At 39.3% G+C, this 22,781-nt stretch overlaps 1 protein-coding gene across 3 annotated transcripts in view; it reads right to left on the minus strand.

Annotated features, from left to right (window-relative positions):
* The window catches only part of DTNA (dystrobrevin alpha), a 214,773-nt gene extending 192,157 nt beyond the window's left edge, over positions 1–22,616 (minus strand). For all 3 annotated transcript variants that reach the window (XM_072949026.1, XM_072949031.1, XM_072949033.1), the window contains exon 1: positions 22,438–22,616. The gene's annotated coding sequence lies outside the window, so the exon portion shown is untranslated. The remainder of the gene's footprint in view (positions 1–22,437) is intronic.
* Between the last annotated feature and the right edge of the window lie 165 nt (positions 22,617–22,781).

Raw genomic sequence — 22,781 nt, forward strand, 5'->3', positions numbered from 1 at the left:
TTTTGTAAATAAGTTCATCTGTATTTATTTTTATTTATTTATTTTTTAAGATTCCACATATAAGTGATATCACAAGGTATTTGTCTTTCTCGGTCAGACTTACTTCACTTAGTATGATAATCTCTACGTATTCTGAATGTGCCAGTAGGTTTTTTGACTGTCAGACTCATCTCTGCTTATAGACTTTTGCCTAAGTAGGATAAAAGGGCATTTTTTCTTCTACTAATGGTGACGGATTTCTTGTGTTCTACCATTGCTGTCCGGTTCTGTCAGTGACAATAGCATGCATTGTGATTCAGCTGAAAGGAGGGGGCCCGGCTGGTCATGTGACTCCAGGAGAAAATGCGTCCACTTGGAGGGAAATTTCATTACTCTGACACCATTAGCACGAACCTTCGACCACTCAGTTTATAAACTACAGAGAAATGTTTTCATATTAATAGTGAGACATCCTTAATCAATAATTAATATATGAATATAAACCCATCAGCTATGCCCACATGCAAGACCCACAGACAGAGTCTGTGCAGCTCATTCAAAAGGATGCCAAGTGGGGCAGACACCAAAGTCTAACAGAAATTCCGGCACCTTATAACCTCCTTATCACTAAGATCTGTTTCTGTGTCTTGGGTGGAAATTGAATTGATCTGCCCTGATCTTCTCTTCAAAAGGTCTTGTTGATTACTGACTACAGCAAACGCTCTGTTGGTTGCTGGAGAGCTGTTGAGTCTGTCCTTTGTCAGGAATTAAAGTTGAAATAACCAATCTGTAATTCCAAAAGATATTTCTCACTTTTTAAACATTTTACCAAAGGAAGCTTTCTTTTCTTTTCTTTTCTTTTTTTTTTAACCACAGACAGGGCACCTTCTGAAGGTTCCTAAAATATCTGAGATAGGTCCTTTTGGACATAAATCTTTCTTTACATGTAGCATTTCCACTTCTGTTTCTCTCACGTTTGTTTTAACAAACGCTAAGCCATTATATCTGTTTTTTGTCTCCTCCTTTATGGTAGGCCAAGCCAACCAAATGACTTCTTCTAAGAACTGATTTCAAGAGTCTACAGAACACTTTCTACAAGCGTCAGGGTTGTATACACACTCACGAGTTCTCTGCATGTGTCTAAGGTAATGATAACATTGTACATTTAATGCCTTACAGATGCCAAACTGTTTAGAGGAGCTTTATATAAAACAATTCTTCAGAAAAGCAATCACTGCCAGGCTCATCTTTCTAGTGTGTCTTTCTAGCTTCTCTGCTTGTGCCACTGGGCTGCTGGACCAACGACAGGAATTTCCTGTTCCCAACAGCTCAAGCCCGGATTCTTCCTACTCTTGGCATTCAGGGTGCACCGCCATCCTACGCTTCCTTAAACAACCGCTCTGTTCTTCCAATACTCCCCAGGGAAGGCCTCCTGCTTCAGCCAGGTTGTCCTCTGAAGGTCGCAGAACAGGCTGTAATCAGCCCTGCCCCAGTTCATCGTCTTCATCATTTCTGTTTTTCCCTTCGGTGGCTTCTGCAGATACCCCCAGCACTTCCAGCCCATATCCTGGTCCATCTTCTCCAAGGCATCATTCAGTCTCTCCACTCCATACCAATTCCTCCCGCTATTGCATCTTTATTTTCTAATTAGAGAATCTGGGGGCTAATTTTTTTGGGGGGGTAATTGTACACTTTATAATATCGTCTCCATTTACAGAATCCTCTAACTATTCTATGTATAATTCTTATCTCCCCAAGAAGACAATAAGGTCCTTGAAGGAAAGGGCCATATCCTAGGTGAGCATTATTGCTCTCTGATGCATCTAATGTTCAACTCGGTGTACATCATTTAAGAGGTTTCCCCAACTGGAATTAATTTCTCTGCTCCCTGCAGGACTTTCAGGTTCAATGCTGTTCATTCGGCTATTAAAACACTTATCACAGTTGTTTCCCACTGTATATTGTGAGCTCTGGCTGAGTCTCCATCCCATCTAATTCATCTCTTTATCTCTCAAAGCACCTAAGGTAGTACTGTGTGTAAAAAAGAATTGAATAATAGTTGCTAATTAAGTTTCTATTAAATTTCAACTGTGTTTAACATGGCAGCATTCCCTGTAGCCCTCTTTTTGAGGAACAAACACTTCCAGAATTAAAAATCATTATACTTGAAGAAATTGTGTTGACATTTGCCATGGGGGAAGAAAATCACAGTTTGATGCTTTCCTACCCCCTTTATTCAAAAATAATGGTTAAGTCTACATTTAAATACAATTTAATCAGCTGTGATGTCAGATATCAGTATTTAAGAGGCATCTGCTATATAAAAATGCAAAAATAGACACTGAATGTAGTCAGTAGGTACTTTGTATAGAAATGTTCATGTATCAATGAATCTTGTGACACTGTTCTCAACATAGATTTCACACCAACATTAATTTCTTGACTTTAATATCTTTACAGATTAGTATATGTGTAACTGCCAAAAGTAAAATGAAAATTAACTGTACTGTAACATTTTAAGGAAATCTCATAAAATCACCAATCAATAACTAATTCATTTCTTTTTTTTTTCCTTGCTATTTTGATTTAAGTCTGACACTTTCTTTAGAGGGGGCAGAACTTTTGATGGACTCAGATGATCACAAGAAAACTTCTCACCAGCCCTTTGAGCAATTTTAATTAGAATTTGGTCCAAAATCAATCCCTTAAACTTAGCAAAAGCATCTGCCATGTTCCCCCACCCCTAAGAACTTGAGCTGAAAATATGAACATTTTCCTGTTATAATAGTGCTGCGTCTGTGTAAAGTTAAAATAGCTTCTGAGGACAATTTTCAACGCATTGGGAAGAATTATGGCTGCAAAAATGCAACTTTCAGAAAACAACACTGATTCCTCATTCACTGATGGGCTGCACTGCTCGCTGCTCATAGTGCCTTCTCTCTCAGCAGGGCCGTAAGGCCTTGAACTGCTAGCTTCCTCTCAGTCTCACCGCCTGGCAGTGGTCAGAATATAGCACACTGCCTGCCGAGTAACACGTGCTCCAAAGTATTTCTTTTTTAAACATTTATTTATTTATTCATTTCAATTTATTTTTAAGTGATTTTTTGTCTGCTTTTGGGGGATCATTTGGTTTGTTTGTTTGTTTATTTAATGGTACTGGGGATTGAACCCACGACTTCATGCATGCTGAGCATGCGCTCTACCACTGAGCTATACCCTCCCCCCTCAAAAGTATTTCTTGAATGAATGAAAGAATGAATGGAATGAATCGAAGGACATAAAACCTTGCCATAGTCCCTTTATGTTACCCTATCTGGATTAACAATAGTTACTGCTTCTAGATTAGAATGTTCTCCTAATACAATGATGCCTTTGAGCTCTTGTGATTCATTAGTGAAAAGTGAATAATACAGAAGCAGAGGATCCAGGAAGACAACTTAAAGGCCTTTGTGCAAACAAGAAAAGCAAAATTGTTGTTATATATATATATATATATATATATATATATATATATATATATATATATATATTTGTTTTTTTTTTTAGAAAAGGCACTTCTGCCAGAACATTCTCTAAAAATCTAGTTCTAAGGAATTTACAGTATGAATGGAGCTCCCCTTTGATTTGTTCCTTATGTTCACTGCAGCTCTTGTAGAACCAACGTCAAAGTCCTGCAAAGTCTGTCCCCCGATCTTATTCGAGGCTCAGATTCTAGTTCATGAATCAGATTTTTGTTTCCTGCTTTGGTGAGGCCTGCATCGTTTGGTCCCTGACCCTACACTGGCCAGGTTGTCATGCTGTGTAGACCAGTGTATTCCTTGTGAATGGTGCATCCTGTCATGAGCCTAAACATATAAGCCACATTTTTTATCCCATGGTATATATATACTTTTTTTTTAGAAGAAAATTCTGTCTTATTTCTAGAGAGTCTGAGGTTACCCTTGTCATACATATCAACTCGGCATTTTGGATTCAACCAGTGTTGAATTCAACAGTGACAACAATTCAAAGTTGCTCCTTTGATGGGAAAACACACTCACTAAAAACGCTGAGTTAGCTGCAACGTTTGGAGGCCAGGTCTGATTTCTTTATTAAGAATACAGCGCCAGTTCCCACATAACTTAGTTCTTTCTAAAAACGTTTTCTGCTGAAGATAGACTGTCATAATACATAATGATCTCTGAGAGATCTTGTTTGTAACCCTATGTGATCATCTGGAGAAGTGAGACCCAGAAATTTTTCTGGACTAAAGGCTAGCATAGTGTCTACTTACCTTCCCTTGATCAAGAAAAAACAGCGTCTGAAATTTGCAATAAATAGCTGAAGTTTTTTTTTTTTTTTTTTTTTTTTAAACAACGCTATTTTCATGAAATAGTCCCCTGGAGCAATTCAGTCACTTCAAGTGGGCTTTTCTTTTTTTTTTTTTTTTTTAAAAATGTCCTTCAATGTGGGTTCCCCTTTGGCCAGCCACCCTCTCTGAAAGCTGGTCTCTTATCCACTCTTCTTTTCCCAGCGAAGGGACCTTTTTTCCAGCGAGGAGTTCCCTTTTGGGGCCGAGTAAAGTTGGCCTGGGGATGGAGTGATTCAGAGGAAGCCGTCTTCCTCCCCTTTTTGTGTGGTTCTCCGGTGTGTTGTTCCACTGTTTCGCTGTAGTTTCTGAAGTGGACCCCTGAGTTCTCCCAGCGCTGCCTCTGCTCATGGATAGCTGACTGACTAATTATTGTTCTTTGCTGAGGGGATGGAGGCCATCATTTTGGTAATGTTCCTCCAGTTAATTCTTCTCAATGTCTCTAGAAGATGCTCCTTCTCAATCCAAATCACCACTGTTCACCAGGTTCTTCCTCAGCCTTCTTTTCCTTTCAGTTTGCATTTCCTTGGGATAACTCACACTTTTCACAGCTTTAACCACCTAGACACAAATGACTTTTAAATCCACGTCTCTACACGAGACGTTTCCCCTCATTTATCTACCTGCCTACCAGACATCTTTGCATGAATGGCACACAGAAGCTTCCAACTCAAAATGTCCAAAGCCGTTGTGTTCACCCTTCCCCTATATGAATCTTTCCCGTATTTCCTGCCATCACTAATGACATTACCATCCGTCCTGTTGCCAGACCAGAACCTCAGACCATCCTGGATATCTCACTATTCTCTGAGCCTCCTGCCCAATTGCTAAATCACACTGAATCTATTTGTGAAATATCATTTGGGTTTATCCTCCCTTTTCTTTCTCACTGTGATTGACTGTCACTGCAACGTTCTTGAAAAATGCTTCTTGCCTGGCGTCTGCAGTGCGTCACCTTTCCGCTGTTCTTCTGGTTTGGGGTCCTTTGCTCTCCAGCGGTTCTTACAGACAGTGGCAACAGTGCTTTTTCTAAAATTCAGATTGACTAATCCATTGCCAGATCTTAATTCTTGAATGGTTTCTCATTGCCTCAGTATACATTTTAACCTCCTTACCACAATCTTAAAGACCTTTTATGCTATTTCTCTCTGTCTGTCCAGTCTCAGTGCATGTCACTTATTCTAAAACATTTTATGCTTTATGCAGAGTCATTTTCAGTTACCTAAGACTATCATACTTTCTTGCCACTCCGATACTTCTGAACTGATGTTTGCTCCTCCCAGAATATTATTTTGCATTTGGATTGGGTAGCCCTCCCCTCCAATCTGCCTGTCAAACTTGGGAGTCATCTTTCAAGTTTCAGCTCATTTATCTTTCCCTCTATTAATCCTCTGCCCTCTCTGTTGTGCCTTTTGGGGTTTATGTTGTGGCATCTGTCACATGAAATCATGACGATTTGCTTGAGTATCTGGCTTTCTCCTGCACTCTGTGAGCTTCCCAGAGGTTACACCCCTAGATCTCAGACAGGAGCTGGCACATGGTTAGTGACAAAGTAGATGGCGAATGAATGAAAATAGGAATTAAAAAAAAAAGATTCTCTTCATTATTAAGGACCACTCATTTGACCAATGTGTCCACGAAAGGTGAAAATGCTGAGTGAAAACTGCAAGTAATTGTATTTTTGTGTTTGTTTCAACAGAACGCTGATTGGAAATTCTCTCTCTATTCGCAGCACAAAAGCCCTTGAAAACATCAAAGATACAACTTCCTGACAATAAACGGTTTGGTCTGAGCCTCCAAAAGTGACACGGGCAGAAAGGAGTTGAAAAATGAGAAATTGAGAGGATTGTAATGCGAGTCACAGAATGATGACCTCTCTGCTCCAGCCTTTGAAAGAAATGTTTCCATTCGCCTGATCTGTTTGCAGGGAATCATCTGGCACTGTGTTTGCATAACATGGTGACTTACAGTCACCTGGGGTTCAAAATGCTTTCCACCCCAACTTTTAATTCTTCTCTCCCTAGTTTTTCCTTATCAAAAATGATTTCATGATATTGCCTACAAATAGTCCAAAGCAGGACAACCTCCACAAAAGAAAGCAGTTGGGGCTGACAAATCACTATTATAAGGGCCAAAGAATGGGTGCCATGAACTTTTAAAAGGCCCCAAGGTGTAGCAGAACCGAACTGGACAGGGTGCTACTCTCGGTCCTCGTGTTCTCGGACAAAGCTGATCTCTTTAGGATGTGGTTTCCTCTTCGGTAAAACTAACAGATTGTACTTGTCACTGGAAGATGTCTAAGCCTTCTCCCAGCTCTAAAATTTGGTGACTCAGTTCAGAGATGAGCTTCTCTGGACCCAGGATAATATTAGAAAATTCATGATCAAAGAGGTGGGGGAGTATGCAGAGGAGTAAGAGCTCACAGAATTGTGCACACTTGTTTTCTAAAGCAGTAAGAGTATATAGTATGAAGGCTGACTCGTTAGAATTGATTGATGCACTGAAAACTTGCCCAGCCATGATTAATTCTCATGAGTATAATAAAATCTTCATTTAGGTGCAAGTATATAGGGCTTCATAATTATAAGGTAAGAGCACAGTGCACTGGTGGGGAGTTGTTCACAGGTAAGCTGAGCATCACTGAAAAGGTCAAAGTGTAACAACGTTTACTGATGAGTCTAGGTGCTGCAGAATTAATGACAACAACCTTTCCTTGTTTATTGCTCCTCAGTATCACAGCATGGGCAGAGAGGATGCTCCCTGGTTCATTTCATTTCTGTAGGTGCCACCTCACCATAGTTATCCACCCCCATGTCCTTCAAGGATGCATATTTCCTCCAAGCTTTTCCTTTGCTAAGAGAATGACCCAGGTTCTTGGGAAAGAAATAAGCACCTATGAATCAAGATTTATAGATCTCAATACCTGAGACTGGAGAAAACTTCTAAGAACAAATAGGATCACATCCTCCTCCACCTGGCAAATTTTTATTACAGGTGACTGAACTGGTGTATAAGACTGGAAAGGATCTGGACCAGAATACACTATTTCCTCCATATATGATGAACACATTAGGAGGTGAATGTTTGTAAGCAAATAAAGCCATGCCAGGTCCCTATAAGGATACAAGAATTGTTAAGGTCCAAAAGAAGAAATGTTTACTGGGTTGAGATTTATTTTTATGAATTTTATATTTTCCTAAGTGTATTTTGAGCACACTTTGTGGCAAATTTGCATAATACAGGAGATACAAAAAAATTATTCTACATCTCAAGATTTAAAGATATTTGCAATTACTGTTTCCTTCTAAGCTTTTTCTATCAACACATCCTCACAATTATGATCAACAGCACACTTTTGTGTCCTCATTGTTATTGCTACATTATGACATCAGCATTTTCCCTGAATCATGAACACTTTTCACAGATATCATTCTACTCTGTGTAATGTGTGGAGCTCATAAATTTTTCACACGGATTAGCTCACAGAAACCTCTCAGCAATCCCAAAACACGGCCCTATTATTATCCTCATTTAACAGATGAGAACAAACAGTTAAAGAAATTAGACATCACACTGTTTACATAAAGATGTTTGGTTTAGCTCATAAAAGATATGTACAACAAGATTAAATGCATAAATGACCACGTAGTATTTTATTGAGCAGACTTATCAGAGTTTTCTTAACACTTTCGTGTTTGAGTGTGCATTATTATTCACAGTGTCCTCCCCCATCTCCATTCCCTTGGACCTATCCATCTTTCAAGTGCACCTCAAAGCAACCTATCTGTGCCACCGGCGCTAGAGAGACAAATGACAACACCCCACATCCCAAAATGGAGCTCTGTATGGTCATCTCTACAATGAGGGAATGCGGGTCATTTTTTCCCCCTGCACATTGTTTCAGAGAAACTTTGTGAAATACCTTAGGAGAATCTGAAAGAGTTCTGGATTATAAATCAGGGTTTTAGACTGCCAATTAGCAGTCTGGTTTGTTCTTTGTCATTTATTTAATCTCTCCAGCCTCATCTCCTAAGATGTCAAAAGACTTCCAGGAGGAAAACACCATCCCCTGGGAGTGAAGGTTAGTCTGACTCACCCCAGTTCTCATAAAGACAGCCTCACAGGTGAAATCTTTAGCCTACAGAAGCCTCCTCCGTACTTGGCTAATAGCCTTTGTCACTTGAATAGGACAAACTGATGACATTAACACATTGTAATCAAGCATAACCTTGTTGCTTAACTCTTCTGTCAAAAATCCTCTGATGCAAACTCCAAGAAGGTTAAAACTGGTTGAAAATAAAACTTAACAAAGTACAATGTGACCTGACGGATAACAATAAATATAGACTGGGCAAAACTGGGGTGCAGATTACAGGATATCACCGCACTCTTCAGAGGAATTTGAAATGCCCCTAAAGAATGTTACTGTTGATAGTTATTCCATTTTTCTCAACAGTCTTGTTAGTCATCCCTAATGGTTTGAAATTTTACTTCTTATTTTCAAAATGGAGTAATTCAATGTTAAAAACATACAGGGCAGGGGGGTGGATACAGCTCAGTGGTAGAGCACGTGCTTAGCATGCATGAGGTCCTGGGTTCAATCCCCAGTACCTCCATTAAAAAATATATATATGCATATATTTATATATGCACACATACATAAAGGACAGTACAAAGTCATGTTAACTCCACAAATACTATTGTCTGATCAGTGATGAGAGATAGTGGGGCACCAGGCAGTGTCACCTGAGTCAGAGATCACAGGTGGGGAAAGCGTGAATTGCACCCCAATGACATAGATGAGTGTTACTATGAAACAGGAAGTAAACTGAGCAGTTGCAACAAACAAGGAAATTGATAAGATACTAGTTTTTCCTAACATAATTGAAAAGTTTATGAGTTTATCTTGAGAAAGAAATGCTTTCCGGGCACAAATTCCTACGCGTGGCATAACTCCCTTCTGAAGGTATCAAGTGACATTTAGCACAGTGTTACTGCAGTTGTTCAGTGTCATTCTTTATTTTCCCCATGTGCCTCATCTGAACAGTAAACCTGAGCAGCACCCAAGGGCACCAAATGAAACAGCTGCTCAGTAATGACATTATATGCACGTGGAGAGGGCAGGGAAGAGTTAACTGAATGAGCTCCAGGTACGTGATTCAACAGACTATAGCACTGGGAGAAGGTGTCCTGGCACACTCTTAGCACAGTCAATTCAGGGTTAAATCTTTTAATTGCTGCTGAAAACACGAATATTCTATATGGTTGATTGAAGGAAGATCTATATGTTGAAACAGCAGGTGAAAAGGCAGCAGGCTGACATTCTGATGGAGAAATTAAGAAGCCTGATTTATATTCTCACACAGGGATGGATCACTCGGGCCCACAAAGAGACAGATAAGCTTTTTTTTTCCAAAAGATTTTTGAAATCGTGATTTTACAAGTTCCTTAAGGTGTGAAAGAAACACTTTGGGCCTAGAAATTTTTATGGCTAGGTCTCACCATTACACTATCCAAATCTATAAAAAAACCTCAGAGATGCTTTTGTCAAGTATCTGAATATTTGAATAGATGGACTGATGGGTCCTCCAGGGTGTTAAATGCTTCCAGTAGATGAAGAAACTGACCAAGTAAGGTTATTTGGTATTAGTCTTCTGAATATTAGAATTTTACTTTTTTTTAGCATTGCTAAGGTAACGTCTTTTGTCCAGGTGACAATTTGTAAAAGGCACAGACACTTACTAAGGCCACTCCTGACTGTGATAGCAAAACCAAGTCATCATCGTGGCTCAGGCTGCCTACAATTTACCTAAATACCAACCCAGTTATTTAGATCTATAAAATGAGGAGGACGTGGTATGGCTTTTTTTTTTTTTTTGGTAAGACTTAAAATTGTAATTGAATCTGTCAAAAGAGCAGGATGTTTGGTTTCATCAGGGATTGAGAAAGCTTTCTGGGTTCCCCTTAACTGGCATCACAGCCACTTAAAGATCCAAATCAGAGGGATCTGGAGCCACAGCCACTTCCAGATTCAGCGCTGTTATAATCCTCCATCTTGAACTTCACTATCAAGCAGAACCACTCTGGAAATAATCTTCCTCACTGAGTATCGAAATGCTGTCTCTTTGCCCTTCTCCTCCTTGATCCATGCAATTCTGTATCTTCTGACCTACTGATGCTGGATAAGGTGCATTATGTGCACCAGTAAAGAGACGTCCAGCAAAACTCAGAAGTTTGAGTGTTTCTGGAAAACTCCCACAGGAAGCCAAGAGGTCACGAGAAGAGAGAAGAGGGACCCTTTGGGATAAACACCTCTGTGCTAAGAGTGCTGCTTACAGTGACACACAGTTCTCCCATCTTTCCCAGGAGGTATTTACATTGTTGCTGAAGGGCTGAAACTGGGAGAAAATTATGACGTCTTTTTTTTTTGGTGTAAGCTTTGCTTAGAATGTCCATTTTGGAACGAGGCTAGAGAATATTCAGCTATATCAGATGGATTTCTAAAGAATTAAACTAAAAAAAGTATACGGGAACCCCATTCTTGTGGTCCGTCTAACTCGGCATTATGGGATCAGTTAAATCTTCTCATGTTTTATGAACAGACTACTGCCCTCCATTCCTGCCTTCTTTAAAATCATCACCCAGAGGGATCAAGATATCCATACTGCATCGCATGCAGTTCCCACTACCTGCAGCGACAGCCGTGCTCCTCAAGCAAAGCGATTTATAAGCAAAAGAAGTTCTAAAGAACCTGGAAGGATGAGAAGGCTACTGGATAAACAGGTTGCATCTTCCTAGAAACTTGGAGAAAAATACTTTTTTTTTTTTTGCTGAATGAAACAAAGATTTATTTCAGAGTAAATGCAAACACATGAGAATTCAAAGAACTTGATACACATGGTGGACCATTTTGAACTCTGGCTCCGGGCCATATGCCCTGTGAGTGTGCATTTATTCTCTGTTTTGGCTTTGTCCTTTAGGGGCGGGGTTTAGATTTCAGAGGTACTAAGTACCCTAAGGAATAGAGAACAAACCCCTTGGAATGCCATAAAAGGCCTTCCATGGCAGGGTACCTATTTATCTCTTCGAACTCATTTCGCATCACTCTAGCCTCAAACTCTGGCAATACCAAACTGTTGATCAACCCCTCTGCTATCGTTGCTCATGCTAGTCCTTCAATCTTGAATACCCTCCCATCTTTCTTGATCAAGGTAACTCCTACTCACCTGTCAAGGCCCAATATTGTCCCCGCCTTCAGGACATCTTCACTGAGCACCTTAACCCCTCAACCCATCACTTCTGACATTATGACTAAATCATCACGACATGTACCTGGCTTCCCAGGACGCTAGTCAAAGACGGGGACTTGGCAATGTGTGGGTTGTCCAAAATATCAACTACAGGGTCTTACTCAGAGATTTAGGAACCTCCAACTCTAACAGACAGGATCATGTAATTTTGACAAGAGTCCCAGTAATGAAATAATAATTTAAAAAATAGGCATATGGTTCATTTCTCTTACTGGTTGTGAAATTATTTTGTTGTAAAACAGTGAAAGAACACAGTAAGTTAAATCTGATTTTCCTTTTATTTTGTATTTTGAGAACATGTGCCATCTTAAGATAGCCTTCATGATTTAAATTTGTTATACCAACGTTTCAGCCATAGCAGATGATTTCCAAAGAGTTGAAGCAAAAAAAATCCGAGAGCCCTCTAGTGGTCAAAATAATAAATGCAAATACTCATCGATACTTATTCAGTATTTCTCCCTCCGAAGAACTGAAAAGATTTCAATCTTCCTTTACACAAATGCTTGCTTTGATTTCTTTCTTAGATCTCTATTACATTACATAATTTTTTTAGCATTTTGGTAAAACATATGTTTACCCAAATCATTTAAGTCTACCACAAAAATTAGCAGCCCAAACCACACATTGATCAATGAGAGGTTCTGACCACCATCGACAATCCTAAATCTTGTCCACATAGGAGAAATTTAATTCCTTCCCTTGCAGTTGTTGGAAGAAATGATAGTGGATATTAAAACCACTCAGGATAGAGAAAGGATCTGGTCAACACCAACTGGGTCTTATAATGTGTTCCCCTTAAGAACAGAGTTGGAATTTAATGTGTATCTTCCTAGACTTATAAAAGCATTGTGTGTGTGTGTGTTCCTAAGTTGTGATTTTGATGGTTGCATAAGAAACGTGTTGGCTTGTCTTTTAGCAAACGTGTCTCTAACTAAGCCAGGCAGCAGTACTTTTCATTTGCTTCATCTCTTGATTACCAGTAATGGTTTGGCAGAAAGCCTGGAGTCGTGTCTCTGCCTTGAAAGCTGTCAAGCGCTAACATTTACCCAAATGCTGCAACACTGATTGGTGAGGGGATTTTTTTCTTGTTTGTTTTAATTCAATTCCTATATTGCCGTATTAGAAAGTAAAGCTTGTTTAAAAGACTCCCACACACATTTTGATTCATCCATTTGGTGCTGAAGAGAGGATGAAGTTTTTTTGTTTTCTTTTTTTGTTTTTGCAAATCTGAAACTACATATTTAACTGTTACAGTCCTAAATCTTTGTGGACCACCCTGCAAAAGCCTGTGCTTATTTATTTAGAAAGTTAGCAACATCAGAGCTCAAATGCTCAGAAAAAATTTTCTGTCCTGTAATATCATTTCTTACTCAGAATTTTAGTGCTTATTTTCCAGTTTTAGATAGAAAGAAAATGTCCATCATTTTCCCTTTTGTATAGTGATGCATGAAGAGTTACCACGTCAGTCAATGTCCCTACGTTTAAAAAAAAAAGTTAAGTACAGTTAGCATCTGTGAATGACCTTCAAGAAATTCAGCCCACTGCAAGAAATGTTAACGGGTAATTCTCCAAAGGCACACTCTAGTGAAGTAAGTTATTGCCGAAGACAAAAGTAGACGTTTCTGGAAAGCTACATTGTGTCTTTGAGGCCACTGGGGTACCATATAGGAGACTGGAGCAATAATTTACCCTTGTGGAATGAAAAATATAATGAAACTTGCACACTAGGATCCTCTGCCTCATTAAGTTAAACACTTCCCTCGTCATTTTAAAGGAGAGATTATAATACTGTAAATCTAAGTAACTTAGATTTATGTTCTGGTGTCTGGCAAATGGTTACACAGCGTATTTTTCAGCATTCCTAATGCTTAGGTGCTAGGCAATTTCAGAATGTAGATATAATTGCCTTCATAATTTGGCAGGCGAGGCAGAGGTGAAGTTGTGCTGTGCGGTTATGTACAGAGTTGCAGAGGAGCAGCCCTGCAGTGCTGAGAAAAAGATCTTCAAATCCTCCTGCAGTGAATTTTTAGCAGTGTTGCTGACATCATTATAGTTTCTGAATCTTTTTATAACTCCCAGGGAAAAATATAAACAAAAATCAATCAGAGGAAAATATGTGTGCTATGAATTTATGCTGTCCACACGTTTGATTGAATGATTCCTCTTTCTATGGAGCAGAAAGAAGGTACATTTCCCCCAATAATTATCTTTCTAAAAAATATATTGATTTATCTCATTCTCTTAAAATCAAGGGAGGAGAACTGGGATGCTAATGAATGAAAAGCAGAATAACGTCACATTCTCTCTGTCACACCTAAGTACCCTGATACCTGTAAGTGAACCGAACGTCCAGAATTTTCTTTGAATAGAGTTGCTGGTGGTGTAGAAGTTCGTGGAACAGTTAGTTTGTTTTAAGCAATCACAGCACATAATTGAATATAACACACATTCAAAAGAAAAGAGTGGACATTTTGTTCTTGTTAGTCTATTACGCTGCTTCTTGCACAGAGAAATTCCCATAGATGGTAACTTTCGTAGAGCATCTTTTGAAACCCAACAGTTTTTTTTTCCTTTTTAACCTTTAAAAATCTTGAACTTAAGGGAGGTGAAACAAACAAACAAAAAATCAAGAAACAGATATTGAAGATGACTTTTCTTTCCACATGGTCTTCATAAAGAAGACAACCTAGCCTAATAAATTATTAATGTATGATCAGATTCTAAAAATGGAGCAACAGTTTTAGAGCTTCCAAAAAAATGGATATAATAGTACAAATCCCTATTGAATTCTGGGTTCTGAGGGACACAGCCAGGGTCCTAGCAGTGCCTGTATCACAAATTATATGCCCGAATAAAGTTAAACAAATGTCCCTGGCTGCCCTATCAGACTAAGATATGATTTCTGTTGGTGTTTAAAATCAGTGTCACTTATGAAGAGAATACAAAGTACCCAAAGGTAAAGATATTTTTTAAAGTCCTTATAATTCTCAGCTTTACATTCTCAAAGTATTACATGAGCTATGTGGTAAATATTACATCATCACATTTTTAATTACTAATACAATCAACTGGGAGTGATTTAATGCAGAATTTATCGAGTGTATTAAAGTATATGTTAAAAATGATATATATAATAATGTTGATATATTAATGCAGAATTTATCGAGTGTATTAAAGTATATGTTAAAAATGATATATATAATAATGTTGATATATATGTTTATATATTTAAATTATATATATTTAAATTATACACACACACACACACACACATCTATTCAAGTTAGCTTAAGAAACACTGGGTTAAAGAAAATCAACCACGTCTCTTTAGTGTAAAATTTCAAGAGTCTCTAATGCAAAGGTCACCTTAATCTCCAAGAGAGTGCTACGGTATACAGTATTTCCCAAATTCATCTGACCCAGGACCCTCATCTTTTTTCTTTTTCTTTCATACAGCATTTCCTAGAATTATTGCTCCAGAGAACATAAATTGGGTTTGCTGAGTTAAATTAAAATCCAAAAGACCTTAAAATATTGGCTTAATAATTTTTCAACTTTTAAGTGTCTCATTAATCTCTGAATCCCCATTTTATCTTGTTAATGCTTAAACTAAACGCAAAGCAAGAGTAGAATATTAGTGTGATGTAAATGCTGTTCAAAACTATGCATTTCTTGCTCACTTTCACTAATTATCAGAGAAATGCAAATCAAAACTCCAAACGTCTTACACCAGGCAGAATGGCCATCATTAAAAAGTCCACAAATGATAAATGCTGGAGAGGGTGTGGAGGAAAGGGAACCCTCCTACACTGCTGGTGGGAATGTAGTTTGGTGCAGCTACTGTAGAAAACAGTATGGAGATTCCTTAAAAAACTGAAAATAGACTTACCCTATGATCTAGGAATCCCACTCCTGGGCATATATCCAAAGGAAACTTGAATTCAAAGATACATGCAACCCAAAGTTCATAGTGGCACTGTTTACACTAGCCAAGACATGAAAACAACCTAAATGTCCATTGACAGATGACTGGATAAAGAAGTTGTGGTATATTTATACAAAGGAATACTACTTGGTCATAAAAAAGAATAAAATAATGCCACGTGCAGCAACATGGATGGACTTGGAGATCATCATACCAAGTGAAATAAACCAAAAAGAGAAAGAAAAATACCATATAAGATCACTCACATGTGGAATCTAAAAAAAAGGACACAGATGAACTTATTTACAAAACAGAGTCAGACTCACAGACACAGAAAACAAATTTATGGTTACTAGTGGGGAGTGGGGGTGGAGGGATAAATTAGGAGTTCTGGATTTGCAGATGCTAACTACTATACATAAAACAGATAAACAACAAGGTCCTACTGTAGAGCACAGGGAATTATATTCAGTACCTTGTAATAGCCTATAATGGAAAAGAATATGAAAAAGAATACATATATGTATAATTGAACCACTATGCTGTACACCTGAAACTAACACAACATTGTAAACCAACTATATGTCAATAATACAGATGGTCATTCCTCTGCGGCATTTCCCCTCAGCCTAGTCCTTTTCTTTGCGCCTAGAAGTGGGGGCTGGGGATTAGAATTACATTCAGTTACTTGTTCTCCATTTCTCTGCTACACGTGGTCACTGCTTAGAGATGGGAAAGTGGTAACGTTTCACAACTTCTCTCTACGCTGTATGGAAATTCCCCTGTCAGAGGCTCTTTTCCCTTTCCCAAAACTGTCCGTGGGCACAACTCCCTGAGAGATAAATGTGAGGAGAGGTTAAATGCCAGGTTCCCAAGGACCAGAAAAGCTGTGAAAGGAAAGGTCACAGATGCTCCAGAAATGGCCAAGATTTAGAGAGCCAAAACCGGCTCAGTGGAGCTGAGAGTCAAAGGATGAAAACAGACCAGAGACATTAGCATCAATTTGCAGGTAGCATCAGTATGGACCAAATACTGTGCACAGGTATGTAAGAGTTTAAATCTAGACCTCTGTTGGTCTGGAGGTTTAGGGCCATCTACCATCCATGACTGTGGAATTCATTAGAGCTCTTCATGAATATTCCTGCTCTTTCTCTCTCCAGGCAAGTGGAACAACTGTATTATTCACCCAGCTGAAGTCAGGTGTGATCACGTGGCAAGCTTTGGCCAAGGGAATGTGAGCATAAGGAACATGGGTCATTTCCTGGTGAAAGCAACAATGTGGAGACGGGCCTTCCAACCCCGTGGCTGATGAAAAATTTGCCTGAGTGGGAAGGAAACCTTGGTTTTTATAAGCCACTGAGATTTAGGGGCTGTTTTTCACCCCCAGGAAACCACATGTAGTATATCTGGAGCACTGCGTATGTCTGCATCTTAGTTTTATCGTATAGAAGAGAAAATAACAACATATGTCTCTTACCCACAAAATAGTATGAAACATTGGATGCATTTTAGGAGAGAATCGTTACACTTATCTGAGGTGTTAAAAACAACATCTCTTGGTGAGTAAATATGTTTCTACAAATGTGTAGGAATGAACCACTAAGACTAGAAAGTTCATATGTATGAGAAGACACATTTCATTCAAAATGAATCTACATCTTTTAATAAAATTAATAAAGGAATCTGTATTCTTGAATATATATATCAACAAACTATGATTAATTCAGCAAATCCATTCTTTCAGCACCCAGAAATATGTGTGCTATGTAGGAATGGGGTACAAAAGTCAAGTGAGACCAAGAAAGAAAAATAATAAAAATAACTCTATTGCTGTCTTCAAAACACAGAGCTTTACAAAGCCTTCATGACTCAGAGTGTCTCTTGAGTCATCTTTATGCCATATTTATCTTGCAAGAATGCAAAGTCCAGCTTTATTTATGCAAATAAATGCATTTTTACTTTATGTTCAGATACAACATAGCTTCCTATGTGATAAAAATACATTTTCTACGTAACTTTTTCTTTAAAAATTTGTTTAGGTCTCTTTAAAATATTCTGTAATAAAATATCTGCTGAACAATTAAAATTTAGCTTTCTGAGAGGAAAAACACTAATCGTTGAGGAAAGGCAAAGTGACTTTTTAACAAGTGTGGAGATTAGTACAAATTAAATAAGAATATAAATGAGAAAATTTGCAAATTGTATTTCCATTGTTCTAACACAACATATTTCAGTGTCAGTGGCTAGTGAAGGGGGCTATCTCAATTTCATGGTCAAGTGCAAGCACAGGTAAGGCACAAGGTATGAGCCTGGTAGGGATTTCTTGAGTTAATAAGACAAATTAGCTCAGCTGCTTGGATGCTACAATTTAAAATCAGCCAGTTTTCAAGAGCTAGTCTTAATTTCTTTGATTGATGAGGTAAAAAAAAGGCCAATAATATTATATTGTCACATTTTGGGTTTTTTTAATATATATTATTTTCACATTTTGTGATGGAGAAATCTGTGTTTTCATCTTAACAATGACTTGAACATTAGAGTCAAAAATAATTTAAGATAAATTTTAACTCCATTCATATTAGGGCTTTTTGTCTTTGTGGAGGTAAAAGAGCCCCATATAAGGAAAAAAATAAACCAAGTTTCTTATTTTTTTCTAAATCGCAGAAGTTTGTATATCAAAGGCATATAATATGTGTGTGAAAAGTTTATAAGTGATCTGAGGAATACGAAATTGGTTAAACATCCTTAGAATTAATAAGCTGTATTTCCTCTTCCTCTGATTCCCACCAACTCTATTCAGTTTTTAACAAATAAACGCAGTTTTCTAAACTCAGCATAGGAAAAAGATTAATTCTGTACTTTAAGGCCTTAAAATTTTTTAAGGAAAAAGTTTAACCGACTTGAAGATTTAGGGTCACAGTGTCATATCCCGTAAGCAAGCCACCACTTTCCTTCTAGCACACACTGCGATCGGAAAACAAGCCAAACAACCATCGGAACCAGTCTGATGGTTCAGATTCAGGCTGTGTGCAGTGAGATGCTTTTAATTTTGTTGTGTCATCCTGACTTCTTCCATTTGTGCTGTCTAGCATACTGGGCTGGATTTGTTGGAACATGTCTATTTTCCAACTCGATGACTTCCTTTCTGATTATGAATCTCTCTGATAATACACAGCTAATTTATCATACTTACACTTTGACCATCTCTTTTGTCATCACAATCAAGTTATATAGTCTCATTTGGCAAAAATGAAAACAGATAACCTTCCCCCCTCCACCACCAAAGTAACAATAACGAAACATTTTTAACTGATTCTACTTGACACCAAGGATGACAAATGATCACCATTCTAGACAAAGAGCCTAAGGTGAAAAGAATACGCTGTTTAGAATAAAACAGAATAAAGTCAGAAAGGAGTGGTTGAGGAAAACCTCCTTCCAAATTGTTGTGTGTTCACTCCTTAAACATATATTAAATGGTTTCTATGTGATGGTCACTGAGATAAACGTGAGTAAGACACAACACCGGCCGTCAGGGCCGCCCAGAGCTGGGGGTGAGCTACACAGTGAATGGACAGGGGAAGTGACGTATGAGATCCATCTCGAAGGAGGAGTGGGATTTGCCCACAAAGAAAATTGTGCCCACAATGGGCATTCTGGGAAAAAAAAAAAAAACAACCCAAAAAAACCCCACCAACAGACTAGTGGGTAAGACAAGCAGACATACGACTGTGTGTGGGTTTCTCTGGAGGCAGCGATCACGGGGGACTAACGTGTTGGAGGTAATCAGTGGTTGTGGCGGTGATGTTAGAGACACGGGTTGCGGCTTTGTGACACAGTAAGACATATTAAGGAATGTATATTGACGGGAACGGTGAGCCACGAGAGATTTTTAAGTGGGGGAATAACCCACTCACGTCTGCGACTTTTAGAAGACGGGTGTGCTGGTCCCAGTAGGGGGATATGTTGGAGGGTAGAACCTGGGGACAGAAGAACAACTGGGAGACCATAGGAGCAGCCAAGTGAGGGGATGAAGCCTTGAAGGTGCAAAGAGAATGGAAAGCGGGGAACTTATTTACGATGACTTTTCAAATGTGGTGATACTGGATACGGGCCAAGGGAAAGCGAGAAGAGTCAAGGTCAACAGCTGAGAGTGACGGCCGTGGGGGTGGATTAGAGAGACTGAGGGGCCCAAGAGGGACAAATAAAAGGGCGGCTAAGTATTGTTGACAGCTCAGATCAGGCTGGAATGCGGGGCTCTTCCAATCAGAAACCTGCATTTGCAAAGTCCTCCAAAAAGCCGAAACAGATCAGGCCACAACCGTAACCCCAAATCAGACAAATGGACCGAGATCATGAGCCACCTCAGCAGACTGCCCGAGAGCCTCTCTAGAATGAGCAGTACCAACACAACGAGCATAAAAGCAGACGAGTGAGTTTCTATTTCTGGTCACAGCAACGAGATAATTCGGACCAACATTCCCACCGAGGTAACAGGAAATATTTAAAATGTAAAAACAACAAAGAGCCAACAAGATGGTGAAGACACGGAAATTCAGCAGAAGACCAGAACTCAGAGAGAGACGCCCGTCTTTGAAAGGTTTTGCTCGTGGGCATCTGAGTGTCAGGAACGAAAGGTCTGGGAGACCAGCTGGACGCCAGGTGGCCTTACGAGCTTCGTGGGAGCGACAGGGCCCATGGCCGTCAGATGAGAGCTTTAACACGCTAGCCAGCTTTCACTTGGGACCTCAGCAGGCCATCACTTCCCTCGGGGTAGGCGTGAACCCCCAGTAAACCGCTGTGCCTCACACAGACCTGCAGCCTAGCTTCTGGCACCCGTGTTGCCCTTGGACTAAGGTGATTCTGGCCTGGTATTGCCCCCAGGGGCCTGGCAGAAGCAAACCCAGACCCTCTTTGCAGGAAACCATCATCACCACTAGCGCTCAACTTATTCTTACCAGTAATTTAAAAAAATACATTTCCAGCAGAGAGTCAGAGGTAGCCAAGCAACCAAGCAAACAAGACACCATGAGTGAGAACTGATAGGAACAATAATTATAAGAACAAATCTCAGTAATTCTTGAGAGATGAGAATTAGCAGACATACATCATAAGACGACTTCACTTGCTACGTTTGAAGAGATAACATCCAAGCTTGGTGACGTCAGCAGGGAACTAGAAACAGTGAGTGAGTCACAGGAGCAGACAAATGTTCATTGGCCCCCTTGTCAACACTATTTGGCCACTTAAGTTCAAAATTCTTACACTTTAGAATTTTAAATTTAGTGTTTTTTTGAGGGAGGGGTCTTCTTTTGACACACTGGAAACAAAAACAAAACCCCACACTGATAAGCCTAACATAATTTTACTTATGTGCATAATTCAATCAGAAATATATTAGTTAAGTACAAGGTAAGTTTACACGTTTGTGTGTCCTTATGTGTACGGTGCTCACACACACACGTGTGCGTGCCCTCACAAATTTCTTGGGAGACACCTACGATTCCTGCCAGGCTCAATCCTCTTGCCAACAGTCCAGGACAGAGCTGGGTAAGGCAGGGAGGACACACGTCCAATGTCACCAGGGAAAATGTACAAAGGTACCATCTGCTCGCGGAGAAGTGAAACTTACCTGCGACTCTTACAACCTAATGGGTTAATTATGAGGATTAGGGAAGGTTAACTGTGATCTAACGAAATGATTGTAAGAACAAGTGCCTCTCTCATTTTTCACGGTATCAGAGTAATACGGTCCCTTATTTATCCTTACCAAAGTTGAAGGAAAGGTTCATAGTAAGTCATTCACTGTTTGTACGCAGGTCAGCCAGCTTAGTTCACTAGATTCCGGTCTATTTGACAGAACGAAACCTGGCCAGTTACATGCAACAACTGTTCAGCCCCACACTCTGTAATAAGAACGTCAGCACGTTTATTTATCCCATATAAAGTAGAATTTGCAGTTCAGTCCATGGACTCTGTGACTATTATGGACAGTATTTATTCAGAAGGAACACTCTGCAAGTTTGGAAAAGCTGTCTCTATGAGAGCCGAGAGGTCACTGGACAAAACAAGAAACCAAACCTATACATGGTCAAAACATGAAGAGGATTAAAGTTTGTCATTCTTCCTTTGAAAAAAAAGAGTTCTGAAATCCTTAACACCCAGCGAGGCAGGAGCAAATCAGACAACTTTCCGTCCCGCACCCTCAAGCTCTGTATAATCAGAACGCCTCTATTTGCTTAGCAAGTATCAGCTTTTTTTGGAGGAGGAGAACCTGCTTGGAATTAATGAGGCGACACCAAAAAATAACTTCTATTAATAAACTGTTCTCTTCAATGGAAAATTGCCTATTTTTCTCATTTATTTTTTTCTAAAAAATAGGATATCTTCTAAAGGCTCCTTAATGCACTTCACACCACCTCTTTCCCCCCTTCTTTTATTATTTTCTTTTCTCATTTTTTTTAATTAAAAACAGCCATAGTGCCAAGCGAGGGAAATAACTCTTATCTCCTGATAAAACAGTCACATCCAATGGCATCCCGGACTTAGGAACACTTAGTCAGTGTTGTGACATTTAACTACCAACATTGTAATTCAAGAAACGCCGGGTGTTTAAGAGAGTTAATAGAGAAGAAAGTAAGTAAGGGTAAATAAAGCAAAACTGAAGTTACAAGGTCAAGCTCCAACTATCTGAAATACTTTGTTTCTTTCTACTTCACAAACTGTAAAATGCCAACTATCTCAAGAAAGGTAAAGCAAGTTCCAACGCTGGGAAATCTGCACTCTCACATTTTCACTCGCACCCATAAAAAAGAAAAACTCAACATGAAGCTTCCCAGAGGAGCAACGTGCCTGACACCAATCTTTTCACTTACCCTAGCGTACGCACACCACGATCTCTCAAATCCTTTTAACTCCAGCACATCCCGAACGTATACGAATTCTTAGCACATTCACTTAAAGAAGAAACCTCAACCAAACGGTTAATTACAGAGATGGCAACAGGACTCTGAAATGCTGGGGAGAGGCGCGAGTTTAAAATCCAGCTTCTGGATCCTGGTGTGTACAGTGTCTATCTTTAACTTGAAAATGATTTGGTTTCACATTCCACTCAAGTCCCACTGGCAGACGCCTTTGGTAAACTCACCAATGGCAGCCTGTCAAACGCCCGCCCTCCACCCCCCACCCCCATGCTCCGGCTGAGCTTCCGCTGTTACAG

Source organism: Vicugna pacos, chromosome 24, assembly GCF_048564905.1.
Source record: "Vicugna pacos chromosome 24, VicPac4, whole genome shotgun sequence".
NCBI lineage: Eukaryota > Metazoa > Chordata > Mammalia > Artiodactyla > Camelidae > Vicugna > Vicugna pacos.